Below are 15,010 nucleotides of genomic sequence, written 5' to 3'. Positions count from 1 at the left end.
ACTATTGCTAAGTTGGCTTCAAGGTTAGGGTTTTGAAAGAATTTGCCTTGTGTCCACTGCTCTTGTGGGTACCTTAGAGATATGTGAAGAGGAGGAAGAGGAGCTGGAGAGCCTGTAGTTCTCTTCCTCTCTGATACCAGCCACCTATCCGATCTACCGTTTCTTGACTCTAGAGTTCCCAGGAAGCACGCTGGGGATTTCATTCCGGAAGTGTCCCTGCAGAGGCTCACCCCCAGAAAGAGATCTGCCATTTCTCCCCTCGCAAAATGGAAATAAGAGCGAGCCCTCTCCTGCTTCCTTTTTATACGGTGATGGAAAATGAGATGACTTGGTAGAAGGGAGAGTGCTTTTGGAACAACGGAGTGCTGCTCACGTCAACTGTGAGCGACAGGAGAGTGCCAGCTTCTTATTCTGCTGAAGTGTCCTTTGCTTGTGAGCGACTCATTTGACACTGAAAATATCGTGGTTCCGTTTGTTTGGCTTCTACTTTGTGATTTATTTCCCAATTTAACGTGAGCCAATGGATAGGGAGCCTCCCGCTGTTTTAAACATTCACTGTTCCCAGTTCTTAAAGTCCTCATCTCTGGCAGTTTGAAATATTGGTCCAAGTTCACCTATAGGCAAGAGTATTTGGTGACATCAGGCGGAAGACAACCTTTTCAGCAAGGTGGGTATAGGAAGGGGAGGGGAGGCAGAGGAGAGGAGAGAAGTGCTAAGGATTGTAGTTTGTCCATGGAGGCAGGCCAGGGATGCATTCATCATGACATGCTGGAAGAAACCAACCAAACACTACCCCGCCCCCCACCCCAAAAAAAGAGGGCCTGGCTTTCATTTAACAGTCATTCAAATGGTGAACAAACATTAGGGCTCCTTATGGTGAAGAAACCAAATATTCCATCTCGTTGGGTCTGCAGTAAGTCAAGGGGAGGAGGCAGCATAATGACCGGGCTTATCCGTGACCATTTGGCTTGTAGCAATCATCAGAGCCAAGGACTGCAGCGAGACAGGGTCCAGGGATGAGCAGGGAGCTGCACGCACGGCCTTGTGCTCCATGCGGCGTAAACCAGCCAGGACATCTGGGCCCCTCATGTTCCTGTACCTTAGAGCGGGGAAGAAACAAGTCTTGCTGAAAGATGAGCTAAGCCTGGGGAGTGAGTTGGAAGGAGCAGCGGATGATGAAAATGTTTGGAGAGCGCGGTGTCTCCTCCAGAATGGGGGCAACGGGGCTGGCTGGATTGGACACCTTCAGAGATGGGAGGTGTGCATTCTTTCCGAAACAGCGCTCAGGTTCCTCTCTGGCCTTGGGGAATTGGCGGGGTCGGCGGGGAGTTTGACTGGCAGTGGTGGCAGTAACAGCAGGAACCCATGGGGGGAGTTTATTGTTGGTTGGAGGAGCTGTTTGGCCACGGCAGACAAAGGGTGATAGTAGTTTTTTTCTTTCTGCTTAGTATACATGCTTTCTCCTCCTCTCTCTTTGGTACCACAAACTGCCTTCCATGCCATGGAGTCTGCAACAGTCCTAGTATTAGGACTCCTCCCGGCATGTGATTGGGTACAGAATTACTACATGGCTCAACTGATCCTTCCCTGAGACTAATATGCAGATGCTAGGGGAAGGCAACTGGCCTTCCCTCTGGTTGGATAGCTAGGCTTTGGTTCTGGAATTTCTGGAGGCTAGCTTTTCTACCTCATGGAGAAAGCTTGTTGGCCACAGGAAAGAACTCAGTCACCATCCAGAGAGAAGCGGGGCTGGGAGATGGAGTTAGAGCCTGATGACTTTGCTTGAGCCCCTGGATCCAATCATGATTGAGCCCGGATGCACCCTTATGTTCCCAGTTAAATGAGCCAAACAATTCTCTGCGTTCGTGTGAGCTAATTTGAGCTGGGTTTCTGTCACCTGAACCTGGATAGATTGGAAGACGACAGTGTGGGGGTGGGGTCAGGGGTGAAGGTGGGATTGATCGAACTCGAGGTCAAAGAGGAAAAGGAAAGGAAGCAGAAGACAACATGACCCGATGGCCCTTGTTAGGAAGGGGGGACCCTACCATGGTTTTCAGAGGCTCCATGAAACCTGACCTCTGAGAAAGGACACTCATCGTCGAAAGGCTTTCATTGGGGATTCAGTCTCTTGGGTCCTGGAATGCAAATGTCCACATACATTCAAGTTCCTTCCCCTGCTCCCTCCAGGCGACTCCCTGGCTGACCAGTAAGACACTTCAGGAGTGTTATTATCTATGAAGCTGAGGTTAGTCTTGGGAACTGGACAGACTTTGATTTCTAACTTTAGCCCTTCTCAGCAGAACGACCTTCGGCAGGTTCCTTATGCTCTCTAACCTCAGCTTCTTTGTCTCTAAGGTGCGGCTAACAATTATATCTACCTGAGAGCACTGTGGGGAGGATCCCATCACCCAGGTGCACGGAGAGCTGTGCACTGTGACTGGTGCCCAGTCATAGGAAACAACCATTAGTGACATCTAGTCAATATATCATGAAGGGGAATGGTAAAATAGGTAATGAAATACCCATACTAAGGATGAAAACTGAGCAATTTAAGTCATGAAGGTGATTTAGTGACCTGGGAGATCCACATTAATACACTGTGAAGAATTTTTTTAAGTGATATAATCCAACAAAAAGTCCAATTTTAAAAAAGGGAATTCAAGGTTATATACTCAAAATAATTGAGAGCAGGGATGTGAGGAGACACTTGTACACCCCGTTCCTGGTGGAACTGCTCACAATAGCTCAAAAGTGGCTGCAGCCTAGGTGTCCACCTCTGGTGAATGGATAATCACAACATGGTGAATATATACGGCTCATCGTTCAGCTTTAGAAAGGAAGCAATTTGGACACGTGCTACAACACGGCTGAATCTTGAAGATATTATGCTAAGTGACCAAAGGACAAATGCTCTATGATTCCACTCATATGTGGTACTGGGAGCAATCAATTTCACAGAGGCAGACAGTAGAGTGATGGTTGCAGGGGCTTGGGGAGTGGGAAGGGGGAGATGTTGTTTAATGGACACAGAGTTTGTTTTGCAAGATGAAAAGTTCTGCAGAGGGATGATGGTGTTGGTTTCACAACAAAGAGTGTACCTAATGCTGCTGAGCAGTACACTAAAAAAAAAAAAATGGTTAAAATGGTGGGTTTTACGTTATTTTTTTTTTAACCATCATTTTTATAAAAGGAAGTTAGAGTCATGCGTATAGTAAAAACGCATTTTCATTATAACAAACGTATGTAAGTTTTGCATATGGGTTAAGCAGAGGGGAAAGGCTGGGTAACTCACACCAAATGGGCTTCTCCGTGGGGGTGATTGGGACTAGGGGGTGGGGGAGACAATGTTACTCTAGGCACTTGAGTATTGTTTAAATTGTTACAATGATCAAATATCATTCTTGCCATTTCAGGGAATAATATTAAATTGTTACTATTTGTGTTCAACACCTTCAAAGTGCCTTTCAGAATGTGAAATTCTGCAGCTGCTTTGGAAAAAAGCTTGGCAGTTACTGCAACAGCTAAACACTACCTTACCTTATAATCCAGCAGTTTCGCTCGTAGACATATACTGAAAACACAGGTCCCCACAAAACCTCGGCACGCTCATGTTCATAGCAGCATTATTCGTCATAGCCCCCCGAATGGAAACAACCCAAATGTCCATCAACAGATAAATGGATAAACTGGGCAGTATAGCCACATAATGGACTATTATTCAGTTAAAAAACAAAACAAAACAAGAAGAAGAAGAAGAGAGAGGGAAGTAATGCTACAAACTACAGCGTGGGTGAACCTTGCAAACCTTATGCCGAGTGAAAGAAGCCAGACGCAAAAAGACCACCATTTGTAGGATCGCATTTTTACGAAAGGTCCAGAGTAGGCGAGTCCCCAGAGGCCGAATGTAGATGAGGGCTAGAGGTGGAAGCTAAAGGGTGTGTACTTTAAAAAAAAAAAATCACAGTGAGGAAAGCGTTCTTGAAACCAACTCAGTTGAAGGATGCTCAGCTCGGTCACTATTCTAAAAGCCACGGAGCTGTTCACTTTACATGGCTGAACCGGATGGTGTGGGGATTGTATCTCAGTAAAGCTGCTGTAAAACACAACACAACACGACACAACAAACAACGGCAAGGTCTTTTGTAAATTATAAAGTTAGTCATCTATATCAAGCTTGGAAGGCAGATATTAAAATGAGGAAATAGACCTAAAAAGCTAACTGGGATCCCTTGGGAAGGAGAATTACTCAAGTCTGGCAGGATCATTGTTTCTTTCTTTCTTCTTCCCCCACCCCTTTTTATAATTCCCACCAGTAAAATGTCCCACAAAAGATGAGATCAAAAGGACATATGAGGAAGGAACCCAAATGTTCCTCATCTAGGGAATAGACCGATAAACCATGATACACCCATCAAGGGGACTAGGATTCACCAATCAAAGGAAACAAACAACTGATATCCACAACAACCCGGGTCAAGCTCCAGTGCTCTACGCGGAGTGAAAGAAGCCAGACTCCAGGGCTAGATACCGTATGATTTCATTTATACGACATTCTGGAAAAGGCAGAACCATAGGGACATAAAACAGATCAGGGATGGGGTGTGGGGGGAGGGAAGGGTTTGATTTTCAGAGGCACAAGAGGGAACTTTCTGGAATGATGGAGATGTTCTCTATTTTGATTACGATCATGACTACAACAGTAAGCCTTTATCAAAATTCATGCAAAATGGTGAATTTTACTGTGGGTAGATTATAACTTAAAAAATGGGGGAAAGGACACGAAGAGCACTGGGGTGTTCAGGTGGGTGGACGGGCAACTCAGAAGAGGTATCTGGCCAAGGAATGGGAGCTGTCCCTGTCCAGTGACCTTCATGTGACATACAAGTCAGTGAGGCTTCCCTGTCCTTTGGGGGTGCAGACTTGCAGATCCCCAGAACTGTTAGATGAGGTCGGCTCGTGGGGCCCCTTTGCCTCCAGCATGTGCACACATGGGTCCTGTTCGTCTCACATCTGTCTACAGCCGTTCCCTGGTTTCCCCAGAACCCCCTCCCACCAGGCCTCTGGGTCACAGTTGACTTCACAGCTCTGGGGAGTGGTGACATGGGAAGGCCTAAGCTCGGGTCCGCCATCCACCTGCCACACTTGTCTTTGTCCCCTTCCATGTCTGCTTCCATTGCCTCCTGCTGGTGTGCTCCTGGGGAGCTCCAAATTCTTTCCTTTTTTACCCAGAGCGGCTGAGCTTCCGGCGTCCACCCTCACCCCCTTTCTCTCCAGAGAAGTCCTCCAAAGGACCCAGGCGCCACTCAGCAGAACAAGGGGCCTTCTTTTCATTAGGAATCTCTTTGATATTATGAAAAGCTACCTCCCCTCCCTTCCCCCATTATCCTTGATATTTGGGACCCAGACATCGGCCAGGGTGAGCACACCCCATGCCTTTCTGAGTGCGCAGAGAGGACCCAGCCCTGGCTCTGGCCTCCACCAGTGATGGGCGCAGCTTCCCCAGTCCCCGAGGCATCTGTCCACCTCCACAGCCACAGCGATGGTCACTTGCAAACGGTGCGCTGAAAGGCAGGTCCCAACATGGGCCCTGCGACACTCCGGGTTTTCTCCTACCTTCAGGAACCTGCCTCGACAATTCATTGCAGCAATTTGCACTTGGTATTTCCTCTTGTTGAGGCTTTTCTTAGGCTCGCAACCTCCCCCCCCACCCCTGCACTTCCTCCATTTGTCATCTGTGTCAGAAAACAGACCCTGATTGTTTCAGGCCCCGAGTGCAGCCAGAGCAACCCCAGCCAGCCCCCATCACCAGGCTCATTACCAGCCGGGCAGCAGGAACCCCAAGGTCCTCCTGGGGAAGGGCCTGCCTGCTCCCCAAAGAGGCTACTGTCTCTGGCCCGCCCTGGGAATGACACCAAAGCACCCCAACCCGGGGCCTCCTTCCTGCTCGGAGCCCTTTCCCCAAGTCCCTGGGCGAGCATGAAACAATTTCCTCTTTTCCCAGGGGCTCTGTGGCAGGCAGATTAATGAAGGCGAGCCCAGCACAGAGGCCAGCCTGCCCAGGCTGTGTGTGGTGTGTTGAGCTGTCCCCACGGTGGACTGCAGGAGGGACAATCACAGGCAACAAAAGACACAGCTGAGTTCTCAGCAGCGGCAGCAGCTCTGATCTGACCCGGAGTTCCTCTGTGGGAAAGACCTTCCACCTCCAGCTCCTCGTCCCCCACACTCCAAAGCCTCCCACGCCTGAGCCGCTAGCTCTGAGGCTGCTTGATGCTTCTAGAAACCAAGAACTGGCAACAGCTAGCGACCCAAGCCATAAACACCCAGCGTCTAGCACGGCCCCCGTTAAGGCTTTGGCTTGGGGCTGTGAAGGGCAGCTGCAGAGCAGCGGCCATCTTGTTAGCCTCACGCTGCCGGCCCTTGGCTGCTGTGTTCTGTGATTTCATGCTTTGGGGAAGGGCAGGACGAGCTGGGTGTTTTTAGGAGGCTATTTCTTTTCTTCCCTTCGGTGAAGTTCTTAACAAACTGGTGTAGGACTTGCTCAAAATGGGAAACAGATGGTGCCTGTGTGGGCCTCAGGGATATTTGCTTTGGAAACGCCCAGCACGACAGGGTCTGTGGAAAAAACTCTCAGCTGCTGGGGTCCCCCAGTGCCCAGCCAGGTGTCCAGGGAGCCGCCATTCTCTGGAGGGCAGCCACCAGCTCTGGGGTTTCCTGGGAGGACTTGGCAACTCTGACTGTGATATTGGGAGCAGATACTGATCTTGGGAGCCCCCCTTCCCCTTGTTGGATTGGAATAATTTCTTCCCAGTTATGGGGACCTCCCCATCCTGAAGACTGGTTCATATGCCAAATTCTCATGCACCGGCTTCCTTGCTAGAAGAATTCCTAGCTTGTTGGGATGGGTGCTCTTCTGTATAAGGACCCGTGGCCAAACAGCCTAGCTTAGAGGGTGAGCTCTAGGGGGACAGATAGCTAAGGCCCAGTATAGTATTATGTCTAGGTGTTTACAGGAGAGTGGGATGGACCTGCAGAGCCCCAGAGAATTTTGATCTCATGGTCATATATGTACATTTACACATACATACATCCCCCCCCAACATACACACATACCTCACAGATAATTCCATTATATCTTTGTCATACTGATGTTCCTTAGTTAACCTGTGTTTTGGCTTTTTAGGACCATGTGACTGTTTCAGGGAGAAACACAGCCAGCCTCCCTCCCACTCATATGGTCTTATTTCATGCTTTCAACTTCAAATTCTCATTTTGTCTCCTATCAGAATGACCACACCCACTCTATTGTTATCATGCCTTTGATTTTTGACCTTTGTGTCATTTTGTTTCCAGTTTGAACCACAGATAGCATCAAGCTGTACTTCAAACATCTGAAAGTCTTGGACTCCCCATAAAATAATTTTATCCATTCACATTTATTGAGATCAAGGATATGTTTAGACATCTTTCTGACACTTAATTTAATGTTTTTACTATTAATAAATTGATGCTTGTCATTTTCGTTTTTGTGTATTAGGATAGAATTTTTGGGTTTGGGTTCATCTTATATTTTCCTCCCTAAACTTCAGAAATGTCTTGTCTTCTATGGGTAGGAATGGCTGGACTGGGAGCTCTGAGGCAGGGCTTAATTCTTAGCATGGTCATGAACTACTGGTACAACTCTGGGTAAGTTACTTCCCCTGTTTGGGCTTCAGGTGCCTCCACCATGATGAGACAGTGAGATCAAATGATTTTGAAGGCCTTATCCATCCAGGTGTTCACATGGTACAATCTGATGGTCAGTGGAGATCTAGAGGAAGCTCTGGTTTGTCCAGAGAATGTGCACCTTGAACACAGGAGGGATCATCCCCACCCACAGCCTTCAGTGAGGCATCTGACTATCAGGTGAACTCAGAACTCATCTTGAACCCTGTTGACACACCTCATCTTTCTAGGGGAAAGTCAGGCTCAGTTCTCACTCATCTGGGTTGATCATGAGTGGGCTGCTGATAACTCAGCAGCGCTTTTGTAAAAATTCTCACTCTTTCGCATGTTTTATTGCATGATAGAAGCATTTATGGTTCACCAAACCATGGCGTACTCCCTTTATTTCCTTGCAGCTGGGCAAGTCAGGTGACTCAGCCTGGCCAGGGAACTGTGGGCCAAAGTGTTTCCTTGTTAGGAAAATTGTTTCACTTTTGGGTCAAAGCATTTAAGAGCTAGTATCTGATCCCCTACTACTCTCTGTTCCTACTCTTCCTGCAGTGACCAAAGAGACATAGAGATTGTAGAGTTCCTCAGCCTGTGTCCCTGAATGACCATGTAGACCAGAGTTGTCTGCTGACCTCCTTTGGACACATAGCATTAGCAAGAAATAAACTTGTGTTAAGCCACTGAGGCTTTTTGTTTTTATTTTTAAATTTTTATTTTTTAGAGGGGGAGGGGAAGAGGGAGAAAAAGAGAGACAGAATGAGAGAGAGAGAGAGAGAGAATCTTAAGCAGGCTTCATGCCCAGCACAGAGCCTGATGCAGGGATCCGTTTCACAACTCTGAGATCATGACCTGAGCTGAAATCAAGAGTCAAACGCTTAACCGAGTGAGCCACCCAGGCGCCTCCCCCTTTATTTAAACCACAGGTACTGTAGCCCATTCTAACTAATGCATGTGACAAATATATTGAGGCCATTATTATGCAGGTGCAGGATCTGCCTTCTCAACTTGGATATAAAAGGTTCGAGTGCAGAGAATGGCCAGCCTATGTAACTCATTCCTTTTACCCTGGCACTGGTAGATTTAAGCTGCCAAAACCCAGTATTAATTCCTTCTAACTATTTCACCCGTCCCTCCACTCTCCTCCCCTTTGGCTCTTAGGGAATATCTTTAATGCCCTCCCCAGGGTGGGTTATGTGGTCCCACAGCGTTCTCTTCCTTGTGCCACTCTCATGGTATAATCTCGATTATAATTAAATAATGAGCTGTGCAATTCTTTGCTTAATGTCTGCCTCCCCATTGAATTTGAAACTCTGAGGGAGCAGGGATGGTGTTCATCTGGAGCTTGGCACGGTTTCTGACACCCGAGGCCGTGACGCATAGTGACGGTGATGATAATGCATGAATGGTAAGCTGTCAAGATCTGGAGCGGTTTCCCCCAAAGTGTCATGTGCAAGGTAAGCACCTAATGGGCTTTAAGCAAATAAACAGATAGATAAATAAGTAAGTAAATAAATAATAGTTATTTATTATATATAGCTTCTATATATTTATTCTTATATAAATACATATTTTTACATTGTGATAAAATACACATAACATACAATTGGCCATTTTAACCATACTCAAGTGTACGGTTCAGTGGCTTACCTACATTCTCATGGGCAACCATCACCACCATCCGTCCACAGAACATTTTCCATCTTGTGAAGCTGAAACTCTATACCCCTTAAACAATAACTCCCCATTTCGTCCTTCCCTTGCTACCAGCGACCATCATTCTACATTCTGTCTCTATGAATTTTTCTGCTCCTAGAGGAAACACAATTTCCTCTAGGAAATTAAAACACAAATTCCTGAGCCTGATTCCCCAGCTTTCAGATTCGGTCCATCTGGGGTGCTGCCTGAGACTCTGCATTGTAGCAAACTCCCAGCTGATGTGGATGCTGTAGAGACAGAGACAAGCCTTCGAGAGCATGGCTCTGGAGAATCCCAAGGTCAACACTTTGTGCTAGGTTTTTGTCGCATCTCCTGTGACCCCTGGACACATTCGGAGTTCCGAAAATGCTGGTGGCAGATGGGTTGATTACACTCAGCTGTCCATGGAAGAACAAGTGAGCTCTTTTGATTTAGACAAGTGAGCTCTTTTGACATAGGATCTCAATTCTCCTCATGGTAGTCTCTTGGGAGACTTTAAAAAAATTATGAATATCTGGGCCTCATTGCATACAAATAAGCTAGAATCTCAGGGGGTGGGGTCTGGGTATTAATATTTATTGACACTTCCCAAGTGATTCTGCTGTGAAACCAGGGGTGAGAATCACCAGGCTAAGGAAAAAGGTAGTTGGAGGGGTGCCTGGGTGGCTCAGTCGGTTAAATGTCTGACTCTTGGTTTTGGCTTAGGTCATGATCTCAGGGTCATGAGAGGAAGCCCTGCACCAGGCTCTGTGCTCAGCATGGAGTCTGCTTGAGTTTCCCTCCCTCTGCACCTACCCCGCTCGTGCACTCTCTCTTTCTCTCTGAAATAAATCTTAAAAAAAAAAAAAAAAAGGCAGTTAGAAATTGGAAAGACAAACACTTCCAGGGATGGCACCCTTCGATTTTAATAGAAACACCTTTCTGACCTCAGCATGGAAATTATTATTTGCCCAACCCCGGAGGAGGGGGAGACACAACTTCTGAGTGTAAAAACCCATTCTCTAGGGACCAGTGAAGTTTTCAGAGATCTGAACTAATTGGAAGAGCTATCGGTATGGGGGCCAACCAAGTCCCAGCCAACTGCCCCCGGAGCCATTGTTTTGGGGCATCACCTCATATTTCCAGGATTGTACACAGTCGTCTGCTGGTATGCCCTGTGGTTCTCTCTTAATGCTCGTTCAGATGCCCAGCCATCACCATCTTGTTTTCTCAGCCATTTTGGAATAGGGTCTTTTCTTTATTTATTGGTTAAAGTAAGGGAAGTCTTGGTTAACATGCAGCCCCTCTTGCTAAATTCAACCTGGCTAAGGCTTCGTTCTGCAAAGGAACCTGCAAACGAAGCTCTTCCTACTCCAGAGACAAGCGAATCCGGACAGCATTAGTTCTAGGTCAGTGCTACTCAAGGTGTGGTCTGCGGACCAGTGTCAACCATGACCTGGTACTGTTCTGCCACGACGTAGATACAGAACTTTAGACTCAATATTTAGACACGTGTATGGCAATGTGACGATGAGGGAGCATCCGTGTCCGATCAGAAGACTTGCCTTGGTGAACAGGGAGCTGACCAATCCAGGAATTGTTGACCTGGGTGGCAGGCTGGATGTGGTGTGACCTGGGGATAAATGCAGTGGGGTAGGGCCACACGTTGGTCAGTGATTGAATTCAAATGCTCTTTCCTACTTGTGTATTCTAACAGGACTGTATATTTTGTTGTGAAATTTTTTTTGGCATTTCCTTGGTGACGACCAAAGTTGAGCTCCATTGCTTATGTTTATTGGCCTTTTGTGTGTCCTATTTTTTCAAAGCAGCTGTTCAAGTATTTTGCCCATTTTTCTATTGGGTTTCTATTAGGTTTTTGATCTTTTTCTTACTGAAGAGTAGGAGTCATTTTGATATTCTGGATATTACTCTTTTTTTTCCAAGAATTTATTTATTTATTTGACAGATATCACAAGTAGGCAGAGAGGCAGGCAGAGAGAGAAGAAGGGAAGCAGGCTCCCCGCTAAGCAGAGAGCCCGATGCGGGGCTCGATTCCAGGACCCCAGGATCATGACCGGAGCCGAAGGCAGAGGTCCTAACCCACTGAGCCACCCAGGCGCCCCTGGATATTACTCTTTTGTTGGATGTACAGAAGTTAAAAAATGGATGGGGTAGACAGAACTAAAAACTTTAAGAAGATTTTTCATCCAGATAGCCTGAGAAGCAAGACCATGAGGATTAACCTGGTGGTCCTAGTCATGATAATACCTTGCAAATTTATTTATTTATTTATTTAAAAAAATTTAAAGGTTTTATTTATGCATTTGAGACAGATACAGAGATAGAGAGCACAAGCAGGGGGGAGAGGCAGAGGAAGAAGCAGACTCCCCACGGAGCAGGGCTCAGAGCAGGGAGTCTGAGATGGGACTCAATCCCAGGACCTGGAGATCATGACCAGAGCTGAAGGCAGAGGCTTAACAAGCTGAGAAATCCAGGCGCCCTGCAAATTTATTTTTTTAGATTAGAGATAAGAGTTAGGAATTTACATAATATCCTCAAGCAGGACTATTAAGGTGTAAGAAAATGACGTCCAATTCAAGTAGTTTCAGCAAGAAAAGGAAAAAATCAACTGCCACATCTGGGATGGACTGAGGCATAGCTAGAACCAGGTGTTGAAGGGGGTTCACTCTCTCTTTCACTCTCTCTAGTTCCCTCTCTCTTTCTCTCTCCATCTTCTGCCCTGCTTTCTCTATGTTGACTTTATTCTGTGGCATATTCTCTCTTTCTGTTGGAGAGAATGGCTCTCAGAAATAAGACACGGTTCTTTCTTTTCCTACTTTGAAGGACACCTTTTGTCTCCCGAAGTCTATATAAATTTTCCCAAAGGACTTTGGTGGGCCATGTTTGGATTATAGAGCCACCAAGGGATCAGTCTAATTTCCCCCATAGTAAGGGGGGAGGGGGCAGAACTGTGAGCCTGAGAACCTACCAGAAAGTGCTTGGATTTAAGGACAGTCAGTACACAAAGGGAAGGAAGGGATGTGGAGTAGATCCACAAAAAAATTGATGTTCACTCCTTCACCTGTAGAGGCAAAAGGGAACCATGGAAAACTCAGGAATGAGGCTTTGTGATGTTGGCAGAGGAGGAGGAAGCTGTCATGTGAAATATGTGTCTGGCATCATTGGGTGGTAGGAGCCAGAAGCGACTGGTGGCAAGGAAAAACAGTAGGTGAATGTACGTTTTGAAACATGCTTCTCTCTTCATGACCCTCTCATTTATTTATGCACTTAGTCACCCAATAAATACCTGTTGAGCACGAATCTTCTTGCCAGCCTTTCCCTCATAATGGTATTACTGTGATGCATGAGACAGATATAGTCCATGACATCATGGAACTAAACATTCAGTTGTTAAATATCTCAAAAATGTTCTTTCCCAGAAAAAAAGGTAATGTAGACTTATCACTATACAGGGCATGAGCAAAACCAGTGGGCTGGGCCATGCTAAGAATTCAGAGAGCAGCAGTTTTTATCAGTGGTATCTTCCCCCAGAGACGAGGGATGAGATAACCCCTGCTAATAGGTATGGAATTTATCTCTGAGCTTCCTGGCAGCTAAGACGAAAAGGGAAATCTGTTGGATTATCTCACTCTCATTGTCTGATGCCAATTCATCATGGAAAGGTAAGTACTTTGGAGTTCCTTGGGTTCAATACTTGGAGGAATTTACTAAATGGGCCTATATAAAAAATATATTGAGTAACATCATAAGATCTTGTCCCCTAACCTGACAGAATAACCAGGAGCATCACACAAGTGTTTCACACGGCTGCATTTTGTGCCTACACCCCTCAGTTTCTCCCCAAAACAACATGAAATCAGAATGACAACACATCCCTGGACATAAAATGCTCTTAGAGAAATCTTTTCAAACCTTCTTTCTGTTGCTTCTCTATCCTCTTCCTTACACCTATGGTTCTACTGGCATATCTGCATCGTCCCTGAATTCTGACTACTACATATCTGTTCCCCTCATCTTGCCTCTCTGCTAGATTTCCATTGCTTAAGGGCAGGTCCCGTGCCTTTTAAAAGTCTGTATTCCCAGTATCTATCACTGTGTCCCGTCTAAGAGGGTGAGTGTGGTGGGAATGGATGGAAGGAGAGAAGGAAGGAAGGAAAGAAAGGAAGGAAGGAAGGAAAGGAAGGAAGGAAGGAAGGAAGGAAGGAGAAAGAAAGAGAGAAAGAAAGAATGAAAGAAAGAAAGAAAGAAAGAAAGAAAGGGGAGGAGGGAAGGAGAAAGCGAAAAGGAAAAAGGAAGAAGGAGAAGGAGGGTATCTCTTCTAGGAGAAGAAACTCATCAAGAGGTCCCCAGGTCAGGCTGAAAGAAAGCAGTTTGGTCTAACGGAGCATAGGCAGTGAGTAACACAAGGAGACTTGTGGGAAGGCTATTCAGGAAAGCATAAAGAGCTAATGAGGATTAAATTGAAGACTGTTCTGTTTTAACAAAACTTTAAGAATTTGACATGTTAAAAAAAAAAAAATCAATGCCCAGTGGGGATTTCCATCAATCAATTATCATAAAGAGAAAAGGAAGTCCTATCTTTACCCACATCTTTCTGTTGTCTCACCAAGGGCTGTGGTGGTCCCTGGGGTTTGCTGTTCAGGGACAGGCAAGGCCCGGGCCTGTGGGTGTGATGATCCCTGTCTTTGTGCCCAGCAGGCATGGACCATGTGTTTTAGGAGCGGGGAGATGAGCTCTGGGGCATCACGTATGACCAGAGCCATTTTGAGTTCTCTGTTGCCTTAGGCACACTCTGATTTTGATGGCCCCACCCTATGTCATGTCAAAAATATTAAAGGCACTCACATTATAGCAAAATTTATTTTTTTGCTATAAAGGAACTTCAAAGGACTTTTATGATTTTGCTTTTGAAATGAGATGCTCCGAGTAACTCATTTATTTTGTGATTAGTCATGGTTTCTCAGGTTTCACAGTTAATTGTGCATGGCAAGGCAAGAAAATCTAACCTACAAATTGCATTCAAGTGCTGTAAAATTTGAATGCATTCTACATTTAACAAGTAATGACATTTGTGTATATCAATTAAGCATTTACGTGTCTTTCATTTGCACTTTGCTTTTAGTGTTTTGGAGCCAACGAATAGTTTGGATCTCAAGCATCTTTGTGAGCCCTTGTAAAGAATGTGCCTGAGGTAGGTTGTGGGTAAAAAGGCGTCCTATATGACAGGCTGGCTTATGCCATGTCAGGCTGGACACACCTAAGAGATTTGATGTTAAGATAAGGACAGAGTCATTTTGCTTTGAAATCAGGGCTCACGAACACCTCCCCATCAGTTCAGGGCCTCATTAAAATAAAGAGATGGTGAGTTTTATAGCCAACTGTCTTGTTCTAAAGGAGTTCTGGTGTGAGGACACCAGCCTTTAACATTATAGACCAGAGTTCAGGTCCCAGCTGTGCTCTGGGTAACTGAGTAACAGGAAAGAATCCTTTGAATTCCGGGGGAACTTAATTTCCTCATCTGTGAAATGGAGTCAATGCTAGAAATCCATCACCACTCCTAGGGCTGTTTGGAGCTTTAAATGGGGTAATCTACAAGAAAGTCACT

The sequence above is a fragment of the Lontra canadensis genome, unplaced genomic scaffold (assembly GCF_010015895.1).
Source record: "Lontra canadensis isolate GAN:19392208 unplaced genomic scaffold, GSC_riverotter_1.0 scaffold3, whole genome shotgun sequence".
Taxonomy (NCBI): domain Eukaryota; kingdom Metazoa; phylum Chordata; class Mammalia; order Carnivora; family Mustelidae; genus Lontra; species Lontra canadensis.
This window is presented reverse-complemented; position numbering follows the sequence as displayed.